Source organism: Moschus berezovskii, chromosome 17 (assembly GCF_049115385.1).
Source record: "Moschus berezovskii isolate FMDL1 chromosome 17, NW_MosBer_1.0, whole genome shotgun sequence".
Lineage (NCBI taxonomy): Eukaryota > Metazoa > Chordata > Mammalia > Artiodactyla > Moschidae > Moschus > Moschus berezovskii.
Window position 1 is genome coordinate 37,572,997 of NC_142476.1, and position 12,556 is coordinate 37,585,552.

The window sequence follows — 12,556 nt, forward strand, 5'->3', positions numbered from 1 at the left end:
ATGCAGGTCAGGAAGCAACAGTTAGAACTGGACATGGAACAACAGACTGGTTCCAAATAGGAAAAGGAGTACGTCAAGGTTGTATATTGTCACCGTGCTTATTTAACTTATGTGCAGAGTACATCATGAGGAACGCTGGGCTGGAAGAAGCACAAGATGGAATCAAGATTGCCGGGAGAAATATCAATAACCTCAGATATGCAGATGACACCACCCTTATGGCAGAAAGTGAAGAAGAAATAAAGAGCCTCTTGATGAAAGTGAAAGAGGAGAGTGAAAAGGTTGGCTTGAAGCTCAACATTCAGAAAACTAAGATCATGGCATCCGGTCCCATCACTTCATGGCAAATAGATGGGGAAACAGTGGAAACAGTGGCTGACTTTATTTTTGGGGGCTCCAAAATCACTGCAGATGGTAATTGCAGCCATGGAATTAAAAGACGCTTACTCCTTAGAATGGAGAAGGAAATGGCAACCCACTCCAGTGTTCTTGCCTGGAGAATCCCAGGGAGGGGGGAGCCTGGTGGGCTTCCACCTATGGGATCGCACAGAGTCGGACACGACTGAAGTGACTTAGCAGCAACTCCTTGGAAGGAAAGTTATGACCAACCTAGATAGCATATTAAAAAGCAAAGACATTGCCAACAAAGGTTCATCTAGTCAAGGCTATGGGTTTTCCAGTAGTCATGTATGGATGTGAGAGTTGGACTCTAAAGAAAGCTGAGCACTGAAGAATTGATGCTTTTGAACTGTGGTGTTGGAGAAGACTCTTGAGAGAGAGTCTACAAAGAGATCCAACCAGTCCATCCTAAAGGGGATCAGTCCTGGGTGTGCATTGGAAAGACTGATGTTGAAGCTGAATCTCCAATACTTTGGCCACCTGATGCTAAGAGCTGACTTATTTGAAAAGACCCTGATGCTGGGAAAGATTGATGGCAGGAGGAGAAGGGGATGATAGAGGATGAGATGGTTAGATGACATCACCAACTCGATGGACATGTGTTTGGGTAGGCTCTGGGAGTTGGTGATGGACAGGGAGGCCTGATGTGCTGCAGTTCATGGGGCCGCAAAGAGTCGGACACGACTGAGCAACTGAATTGAACTGAACATAGAAAAGGGGCCAATGTGATTATGGTTCAGCTTCCAGGGTCCTGAGAATATGCCTGGGGTTAATTGCCCTCTCTGCTATATCTTCTGTGGGAAGAACTTCAAAGACAATGTTTATTGGTAGTTTAGCTGCTACTTTGAGGATGAGGTTGGATGGGACTGATCCATATTTATTTCACCCCCTATCCCAAGTTCACAAAGAGACCACACTGACGACCCTAAGTGGCTCTCAGACATGAAAATGCCCTACTTTACAGAGCTGGACATGTCTTCCTCTGCTTACATTCTCAGATTTAGTCTTCTCAAGGCAGTTTGCTGTCCTGATCCCAACATTCTAGCAGGAAAACTCTCAAAGACGATTGTCTCCTCTTATCCACACCTGTTTATTTTCCAAGTATCAACCAAAGAAAAGCCTTTAATGTCCCTCTTCCCTGAGACAAGAAATAGAAAAACATCCATGAGGCTGTTTGAGTCATTCACAGGGTTCCTTTAGGAATGGCCACCCCCACACCACCCAGCAAGCACCCTTAGTTCTAATTGGAAATTTGACCAGATGTCCTTTTTTTTAAATTTATTTATTTTAATTGGAGGCTAATTATTTTACAATATTGTAGTGGTTTTTTGCAATAGATTCACATGACTCGGCCGTGGGTGCACATATGTTCCCCATCCTGAACCCTCCTCCTACCTCCCTCCCCATCCCATCCCTCAGAGTCATCCCAGTGCACCAGCCCTGAGCACCCTGTCTCATGCATCGAACCTGGACTGGTGATCTATTTCACATATGATAATACACATGTTTCAAAGCTATTCTCTCAAATCATCCCACACTTGCCTTCTCCCACAGAGTCCAAAAGTCTGTTCTTTACATCTGTGTCTCTTTTGCTATCTTGCATATAAGGTCATTGTTACCATCTTTCTAAATTCCATATATATGTGTTAATATACTGTATTGGTGTTTTTCTTTCTGACTTACTTCACTCTGTTTAATAGGCTCCAGTTTTGTCCATCTCATTAGAACTGATTCAAATGCATTCTTTTTAATAGCTGAGTAATATTCCATCGTGCATATGTGTCACAGCTTTCTTATCCACTCATCTGCCAATGGACATCTAGGTTGCTTCCATGTACTGGCAACTGTAAACAGTGCTGCGATGAACATTGGGGTACACCTGTCTCTTTCAATTCTGGTTTCCTCGGTGTGTATGCCCAGCAGTGGGATTGCTGAGTCATGTGGCAGTTCTATTTCCAGTTTTTTAAGGAAGCCCCACACTGTTCTCCATAGTGATTGTACTAGTTGCATTCCCACCAACAGTGTAAGAGTGTTCCCTTTTCTCCGCACCCTCTCCAGCATTTATTGTTTATAGACTTTTGGATAGCATCCATTCTGACTGGCGTGAGATGGTACTTCATTGTGGTTTTGATTTGCATTTCTCTGATAATGAGTGATGTTGAGCACTAGATGTCTTTTAGAGAAGTGGATTTAAGCCTGAATGGTCAACTGCATCTGCAATTGTACATCCCTTACTTTCTGATTACACTCATAATATGCTGTGTTTCCCATACAACATGTAAGGGACAACTTGAAACAAATCAGAATTAATTTTGTTTCCTTTGGAAGTGACACCCCTGCCTTTATGAAGCTGTTTACTTTTAAGACAATTAATAATTTTGATTTGGCCAAAGATCTCCCAACAATGATGTATTCAGGGCATTACTTTTGGTCTTGTTTTTTGTATAATGTCAGGAACCCAAGTCCTTTCCCTTTCTCCCATCTAGAGATACAGCTGTCAGTTTTAGCAAAACTCAATCCAGTTCTGTGGAGTGAATCAATAAATAAGTCTGATATACTTCCCCCATCCCCCATTCTTTCTCTTTCATGAATGGAGATCTGACTCAATCAGTTCATCAGGAGACTGACAGTAACCCAATCAGGATTAACCTGAGATGCACTCAGGAATCTAGTCAGGTAGTGCCTTCTGATTGGAAGTTAGCAGCTGGAAGGAGGGCAGATGTGGTTAGAAAGTTCTACGATAGCCTTAAGTACCAAAGAGGTTGGGATTCCTTTGTGGCTCAGCTGGTAAAGAATCCTCCTGCAATGTGGGAGACCTGGGTTTCATCCCTGGGTTGGGAAGATCCCCTGGAGAAGGGAAAGGCTACCCACTCCAGTATTCTGGCCTAGAGAAGTTCATGGACTGTATGGTCCATGGGGTCCCAAAAAGTCTAAGCAAGTTTTATTTACACTTTCACCAAAGAGGACATGCAGAAGCTTCTCACTCGGGAGTCACTGCCTGTGTTCTCCACCAGGTCTGAGATCTGAGAATCACCCCAACCACATCAGACCTGGTAAGTTATCAACCTCAGGGAAAGATATTCTGCAAATGGCAGCATGAATTGAATTATGTAATCCAGTCTGACATGGCATGAAGAGTTCTCCTTTTTCTTTTCTTTTTGTTGAATAAACTTAAGGCTTTCTTTTTGCTTCAAAGTGTAGTTTTGGCTCCATCCTGAACATTTTGATTTATGCTTTGGTTTATATTATTTCCATGTCTTAAGCAGCAGTTTTTCTTATTGATAAAAGCCACTGAACTGTTTGGAATGCTATTTCTTGAAATTTAAAGCTTTCACTTCATGCACATTGGCATTCCTTTTACAAGTGTCTCCTTAACCCTTCCCAGTAAAATTAACTTAGGGAACTGAGGATGGAAGATCTGTTACACATGAATTCCCATCTCCATAGTTTTGACCTTAATGATAGTTTAAATGTTCTCACCCTAAATGAAGGGAGTTGGTTTGTTCAGACTCTTGGTACAAGTGTGCAAGACAAATACATTATGCAAAGCAGTGGATGGGAAAAGATGAGTCACTGCTTGCCTTTCTTCCTTCTTGGTACTTGTGAGATTCTTGCTCTAGTGTCAGAAGCTGGCACAGCTGTGGCTTTGTGCCCACCAAACCCAGACTAGAATGCAGACACACTGAGTTTCTTCCATTCTGGTTCATTGCCAGAGCAATGACTTTGGCCCTGATTTTATTTCTCTGAAGGGTGGGGAAAGAGACTACTCTTATGATTATGACTGTCCTGAGAAGGATGCCTTGTACCCTTGCATTTTCACAGGATGAATGTTCACAACCCACCCAGACTTGTGAACTTGGCAGCAGTGAGCCTTTTGAGAGATGAGGCCTTGGTCATCTCCTGTTTGGAGTATCTGCCCATGGAGCTCTATCCACCCCTATTCATGGCTGCCTTCTCTGGCAGACACAAGGAGACCCTGAAGGCTGTGGAGCAAGCCTGGCCCTTTGTTTGCCTGCCTCTGGGTGGGGTGGGGGGGTCTCATTGACCTGCCTCATATGGGACCACTACAAGCAGTGCTGGAAGCACTTGATGTACTGCTTGCCCAGAAGGTTCCCTCCAGGTGAGTCTGACTCAGGTAACCTGGTAAAATCTTGGGTCTTCCAGAGGAAGCAGCTGGGGTGAGGGAATGTGGATGGAAAAGGACAGGCCAGAGGGATCTGAAGATTTAAACTAACACTAGGGCCCAAACTTTGGAACCAGGAATTCATGTGTAACAGAGCTTTCATCCTCAATTCCCTAAGTTAACTTTGCTGGGAAAGATTAAGGAGATACTTGTAAAAGGAATGCCAAGGTGTATGGAGTGAATGAAGAGGCTTACAGGTCTTGGCTCACTAAGAGAAGTAACTTCCGGAAGCATAAGAGTGCCTTTAATGAACGGGAACCTGAGAGAATATTCCCCATCTCCTCTCAGTCATGCTTAGAGTTACTAGAAGCAGAGAATCAGGAAGGAGAAGAGGAGAAAGGGAGATGCAGGAAAGTGAGGCAGAGAGGGAAGAAGGCAAGGCAGCAGATGATGTCAGGAATATTGTCACAGCACAGGTGGACAGTGTGTTGTCAAGCCGTGAGGCTGTTTTTTAACTCTGTGTGGATTTTAATGCATCTGCATCAATTTCCTTTTTCCTCTAAGACGTGCAAACTGCAGGTGCTAGATTTACAAAACACTGGCCAGAACTTCTGGAGCCTGTGGTCTGGAGCCAGCAGTTATGGGTGCTCAAGCTCACAAATGGCACCAGTGGCTGAGCCCAGGTCAACGACAAAGCAGCACTTGGCTCCAATGAATGTTTTTATAGAGCTTTGCCTGAAGAGAAAGACCCTGGACAACTTCCTCACCTGCATCCTCAGGTGGGTGGAGCAGAGAAAGTCTTCCGTCCACCTATGTTACAAGAAGCTGAAGATCGTGTCAATGCCAATGGACAGTATCGTGAAGGTCCTGAGCATGGTGCAGCTGGACTGTATCCAGGAGCAAGTGAGTTGCACCTGGAATCTGTCCACCTTCCACATTTGCTCCTTTCCTGGGTGAGATGAGTAACTTGCAGAGAGTCCATCTCTTTGACATCCACATGTCTGCCTACAAGAAGCAGGAGCAGCATCACATTGTGCAAATTACCTCTCAGTTCTTAAAGCTGAGCTGCCTCCAGGATCCCCATCTGGCATCTCCCTTCTTCCTTGAAGGCTGCCTAGACCAGATGCTCAGGTGAGTGTGGGCCACTGACAGGGTAACACTGAGCATTAGAATGTCAAAAGTGCAGTCTCCTTTGTTACTCTCTCCTAAAATGTGGTGTTCCACAACCACAGAAATCAAGGTAAGGGTTAAACTGGTCTAGTGGCTCTTCTGAGACACCTTGCTGGGGAGGTACAGATTATTGACTGGGATGTTTGGATCCCAGGATTTGTAATTTCCTCCTTCTTTGGAGGTATCTGTAAGGTCGCGGAAACGGGCGTCTCAAGCTGTAAGGAAATAACCCAGACACCAAGGGAAAGTAACAGGCTTTATTGGCAGTGCACTCCCGGGCAGAACCCACTGACCGCAAGAATGGCCACGAGGAGTTCTGCCCCAATAAAGGCAGGGTGCGATTTTTATGCCTTCGGGGCAGGAAGTGGCATCATATAACCTGGACAGGCCTAAAATAAGGTAAAACTTGGGAATGCGAGATTGTGAGTGGTCAGCTAGACCGGGTTGGTCACTCTGGAGGTCAGGAAGGGGGGGAATAGATCTTGGCAGAGGGTTATTACGTCAGAAATTCCTCAGCGGTTTGGCGGGACTTTTTCCCTCCGGCAGGGGATGGAGAAGGGAAGAAGGAAACAAGATAGCCACAGGGAAGGGGAAGCCAAGAAGGCCACCAGGGTCCGACCTTACAGTATCTATGTTGAAATGATGAAAATATGTAAGTAAGAAGGACATTGAAGTGGGGAAACTACATCAGATCAGAGCATTCCTGAAGAGAAGCTCTATGCGCCCAGGGTTTGTGCCCACAGTGAGCTTGTTCTAAATGTCCCGTTTGTAAAAGTTTGTTTTGTGCTCCAGATAAGTTAGTTCATATATGGGAGAAATCTGGTTCTGGAAATGATGTTCATCGAGCTGAGAGCGAAAGATAATAGAAAGGGACAGAAAGTCGGCAGATGATGTGGGGTATAAGCAAGCCCCTCTAGTTGCTGTTGCTTAGCTGCTCAGTCTTGTCTGACTCTTAGTGACCCCGTGGACTGCAGCACACAGGTTTCCCTGTCTTTCACCATTTCCCAGAGCTTGCTCAAACTCATGTCCATTGAGTCAGTGATGCCATCCAACCATCTCGTCCGCTGTTGTCCCCTTCTCCTCCCAGAGGGGCTCTCCTCCATCTAGAGCCCCTCCAGATGGCAACACATATCATGTTGTGGGATCCTGTATGAGTTGGTTCCTTATGCATGTCTCCCTAGATCTTCACCTGCCCAAGATGCGTGCATCTAGAGCCAAATTTGGACTGAAGGAAGACTTAGATGAAATCATTTTAAAATCTCATCTCCCAACACTAATGTTCAGTGGTGTCCACACTTGATGGAGACTCTCTCTGGCTCTCCTCATAACATATTCTAGTGTATTCCATGATCTTCATTCATCCTCACAATGAAGTGGAGTATGTTGTACTCTGCTTGGTAGATGAGGAGAGAGTGCCTTCCAGATTCTGTGAAGTGATTCAGTTCCACAGCGAAGGTGATAGGACTCACCCTAAAATGAGACTGGAAGGTCGGTATATTGACGCTGAATAGATGGTCAGAATAATATTATTCCTGTAGAAACCACTTGTCTATCACCAACAAGAAGTCCCCACAAGACTGTAGGAGGGGTGAAGTCCCATTTAGAATCAAACCCCATACCTGCCAGAGGTGCTTGGAGGGTCAAACAAAACCTTGTGTGTACTAGGACACAGAGACCCACAGAGGCTGAGTTATACCTGCCTTTGAGTGTCTCCTGTGGAGGCAGAGGTCAGCAGTGGCCTGCCATGGGGACAGGAGCTCTGGCTGCAGCAGACCTGGGTCATACAGTGTGTGGCATAAGCCCCCTTGGAGGAGGTTGGTATTAGCCCCACCATAGAGCCACAGATTTCCCAATGTGGGGATCCTGCAAAGGGACTGAGAACCCCCAGGGAATTTGACTTTGGAGGCCAGAGGGATTTGATTACAGAACTTCCACAGGACTGGGGAAACAGACCTTTGGAGAGCACAAACAAAACCTTGTGTGCACCAGGAGCCAGGAGAAAGGAACAGTGCCCCCATAAGAGACTGATCCAGGTTTGCTGTGAGTGTCCAGGAATCTCTGATGGAGGTGTGGGTTGACAGTGGCCTCCTGCAGGGTTAGGGGTACTGAATTCAACAGTGCGGTGCACAAGTCCTTTTGAAGGAGGTCGCCATTACCATTATTACCCCTACCCCTACTTCCTTAGGCCAAACAACAGGGAGGGAACACAGCCCTGCCCATCAACAGAAAATTGGATGAAAGATTTACTGAGCATGGCCCCACCCATCAGAACAAGTCAGTCTCTCCCATATGGAAGCTTCCATAAGCCTCTTATCCTTATCCTTCAGAGGGCAGACAGAATGAAAACCACAATCACAGAAAACTAACCGAACTGATCACAGGGACCACAGCCTTGAATAGCTCAATGAAACTATGAGCCATGCTGTGTAGGGCCACCCAAGATGGATGGGTCATAGTGGAGAGTTCTGACAAAATGTGGTTCACTGGAAAAGGGGATGGCAAACCACCTCAGTATTCTTGCCTTGAGAACCCCATGAACAGTGTGAAAAGGCAAAAAGATATGACACTGAAGGATGAACTCCCCAGCTGGGCAGGTGCTAAAGGAGGAGGAGGAGGAGGAGGAGGAAAGGGTCTGGGGCTCTCAAGGAGAAAAGAACAGATGTTCTTTTCTACACTGTTGTGTCTTAGTGAATATAACAATGTATCTTGCTTGAGGACATGTTTCTCCTTAACAAGAACATTCTGACTAATCCTGTCATCTTAAAATGTATATTACGGGAGTGGGTCTGGTAGGATCTTTCTATTGTTCATTCTAATCTTGTCAATTTAAGATGTATATTGTGGGAGTGGGTCTGAAAAAAGATAAGACTAGCTAGGGGGCATTCTCCATCCCCATTCTGATGTCTTGTCAGAAGCTTTCTCTGTCCCTTTTCTTACTTTAATAAAACACTGCTACACTAAAGTTCTTGAGTGATCAAGCCTGGTGCCTCATCCCGAAGCTAAATCTTCTTTGGAGATCATGAATCCAACATCGTTCACCATAAGCTATCAAAATCATGAACTCCTTATTGCCAAATTCAGACTTAAATTGAAGAAAGTAGGGAAAACCACTAAACCATTCATGTATGACTTAAATCTCATACAATTTTACAGTGGAAGTGACAAATAGATTCAAGGAATTAGATTTGATAGACAGAGTGCCTGAAGAACTGTGGGCAGAGGTTTGTGACATTGTATATATAAGAGGCAGTGATCAAGACCATCCCCAAGAAAAATAAATTCAAAAAGGCAAAATGGTTGTCTGAGGAGGCCTTATAAATAGCTGAGAAAAGAAGAGAGGCTAAAGATAAAGGAGAAAAGGAAAGACATACCCATCTGAATGCAGAGTTCCAAAGAAGAGCAAGGAGAGATAAGAAAGATTAGCTAGGTGATCAAAGCAAAGAAATAGAGGAAAATAATAGAATGGGAAAGACTAGAGATCTCTTCAAGAAAATTAGAGATACCAAGAGAATATTTCATTCAAAGATGGGTGAAATAAAGGACAGAAATGGTATGGACCTAACAGAAGCAGAAGACATTAAGAAGATGTGTCAAGAATACACAGAAGAACTATACAAAAAAAGATCTTAATGACCCAGATAACCACGATGGTGTGATCACTCACCTGCTGCTGCTGCTAAGTCACTTCAGTCGTGTCCGACTCTGTGTGACCCCATAGACGGCAGCCCACCAGGAGCCAGACATTCTGGAGTAAGAAGTCAAACCGGCCTTAGGAAAAATCACTATGAACAAAGCTAGTGGAGGTGATGGAATTTCAGCTGAGCTATTTCAAATTCTGAAAGATGATGCTGTGACACTCAATACGTCAGCAAATTTGAAAAACTCACAACGGCTACAGACTGGAAAAGGTCAGTTTTCATTCCAATCCTAAAGAAAAGAAAGAAAGTGAAGTCGCTCAGTCATGTCTGACTCTTTGCGACCCCATGGACTGTAGCCCACCGGGCTCCTCCCTCCATGGAATTCTCCAAGCAATAGTACTGGAGTGGGTTGCCATTTTCTTCTCCAGGGGATCTTCCCGACCCAGGGATCAAACCCAGGTCTGGAGTGGGTTGCCATTTTCTTCTCCAGGGGATCTTCCCGACCCAGGGATCGAACCCGGGTCTCCCACATTCCAGGCACATACTTTAACCTCTGAGCCACCAGGGAAGCCCTAATCCTAAAGAAAGGCAATGCCAAAGAAGGTTAAAACTACCACACATTTGTACTCATCTCACACATTAGCAAAGTAATGCTCAAGATTCTCCAAGCCAGGCTTCAACAGTACGTGACCTGTGAACTTCCAGATGTTCAAGTTGGATTTTGAAAAGGTAGAGGAACCAGAGGTCAAATTGTCAATCTCCACTGGATCACAGAAAAAGCAGGAGAGTTCCAGAAAAACATTCTGCTTTATTGACTATGCCAAAGTCTTTGACTGTGTAGCTCACAACAAACTGTGGAAAATTCTTCAAGAGATGGGAATACCAGACCACCTGACCTGCCTCCTGAGAAATCTGTATGCAGGTCAAGAAGCAACAGTTAGAAGCAGACATGGAACAATGGACTTGTTTCAAATTGGGAAAGGAGTATGCTAGGCTGTATATTGTTACCCTGCTTATTTAACTTATATGCAGGGCATATCATGTGAAATACTGGGCTGGATGAAGCACAAGCTGGAATCAAGATTTCAGGAAGAAATATCAGTAACTTCAGATATCCAGATGATACTGCCCTTAAGGCAGAAAGCAAAGAGGAACTAAAGAGCCTATTGATGAAAGAGGAGAGTGGAAAAAACTGGCTTAAAACTCAACATTCAAAAAATGAAGATCAGGGCATCCAATCCCATCTCTTCATGGCAAATAGAAGGGGAAACAAGGGAAACAGTGACAGACTTTTTTTTTTTTGGGGGGGGGGTGCCAAAATCACTGCAGATGGTGACTGCAACTGCAAAATTAAAAGATGCTTGCTCCTTGGAAGAAAAGCTATGACCAACATAGACAGCATATTAAAAACAGAGACATTATTTTGCTGACAATGGTCTGTCTAGTCAAAGCTATGGTTCTTCTAGTAGTCATGTATGGATGTGAGAGGTAGACGACAAGGAAAGCTGAGCACTGAAGCACTGATGCTTTTGAACTGTGGTGTTGGAGAAGACTCTTGAGAGTCCCTTGGACTGCAAGGAGATCCAACCAGTTCATCCTAAAGGAACTCAGTCCTGAATGTTCATTGGAAAGACTGAGGCTGAAGCTGAAACTCCAATACTTTGACCACCTGATGCGAAGAAATGACTCATTGGAAAAGACCCTGATGCTGGGAAAGATTGAGGGCAGGAGTAGAAGGGGACAACAGAGGATGAGATGTTTCGGCATCACCGACTCAATGGACATGAGTTTGAGCAAGCTCGGGGAGTTGGTGATGGACAGGAAAGGCTGGCTTGCTGTAGTCCATGAGGTTGCAAAGAGTCAGACACGACTGAGTGACTGAACTGAGTGTGCAATCTGGCACCCAGGTTCCAAGAACTAAGTGTTTGGTTTCTCCCCAGGTGCCTGAAGTCCCCCTTGGACAACCTGTCCATAAGCAAGTGCTGGCTTACAGAATCAGACTTGACCCACCTGTCCCAGAGCCCAGACATCAGTCAGCTAAAGAGCCTGGATCTGAGCGGTGTCACCATGACTGACTTTAGGCCTGAGCTCCTCCCTGTTCTGCTGGAGAAAGTGGCAGCCACCCTCCAGGAACTGGACTTAGATGTGTGTGGGATCACGGATTCCCAGCTGGAGGCCTTCCTGCCTGCCCTGAGCCGCTGCTCCCAGCTCAGTTCCTTCAGCCTGTGTGGGAACCTCCTGTCCACGGCTGTCATGGAGAAGCTGCTGCGACACACCGCTGCGCTGCCCTGTGTAAGGCAAGAGTGGTATCCTGCCCCTCAGGAGAGTTACAGACCTCGAGGTGTTCTCCCGGAAGCGAGACTTGCCCAGCTTCGGGCTCAGCTGTTGGAGATTCTGAGAGACTTGGGACATCCCAGGAACATCTGGATTAGTCTCAGCCCCTGTCCTCGCTGTGGTGAGGATGTATGCCATCACATGAAGCTCATTATGTACAGCTGTCCTGCCCCTGCCTAGGGGGTTGCCTCTATCAGAAGTTTTCTTCCGTGCACCTTGAAATGGAAATCTAGAATGGTTTCATGCCTATGCACAATATGAATGGGAGAAGGAAATAGTGGTGGGGGATGGTGCAGGATTGGAGGGGGATTTGTAGACTCTGAGAGGGGATTGGACTTTCGGGGATGTGTTCATCTAGAATCTGTTATGAACCTGGGTGGATACACACTGGAAACTCAAATGTGGTTCAGTTATCCTTGGGGATACTGTTGTGAAGAAATTGTCAGGAATAAAGAGATCCTCCTAGTGACCTAAACAGGAAGGAAATCTAAAATGAGAGTGGATAAATGTATTGATATGACTGATTCTTTTTGTCGTAAAGCAAGAAACTAATGTGACATTGTAAAGCTAATCTCCAGTAAAAATTAATTAAACAAATAAAGAAACACTCATGGAAGACCAAGTGCTATCCTCCATGATATATTCTGTGTTCAATTTATGCCTCAGCTATCTCCAGTTACTGATTTAAAAAGGCACATTGTCCACGATTCAAAACCTTATTAATCCTACAATTTCTTCATTCTCTAGGACAGAATAAAGAAATTCTTCCTGGGGCATTGCTTGTGTGTGTATGTATGTGTGTGTGTGTTTGTGTTTACTTAGTCGATCAGTCATGCCTGACTCTTTGGGACCACATGGACTGTAGCCCACCAGGCTGTTCTGTTCTTGGGAT

The 12,556-nt window shown here is 45.1% G+C and overlaps 1 pseudogene; it reads left to right on the top strand.

Moving 5' to 3' along the window:
• Window positions 1–4,222: 4,222 nt before the first annotated feature.
• On the top strand, window positions 4,223–11,844 carry LOC129550955 (PRAME family member 8-like; annotated as a pseudogene).
• The last annotated feature ends 712 nt before the right edge of the window (window positions 11,845–12,556 follow it).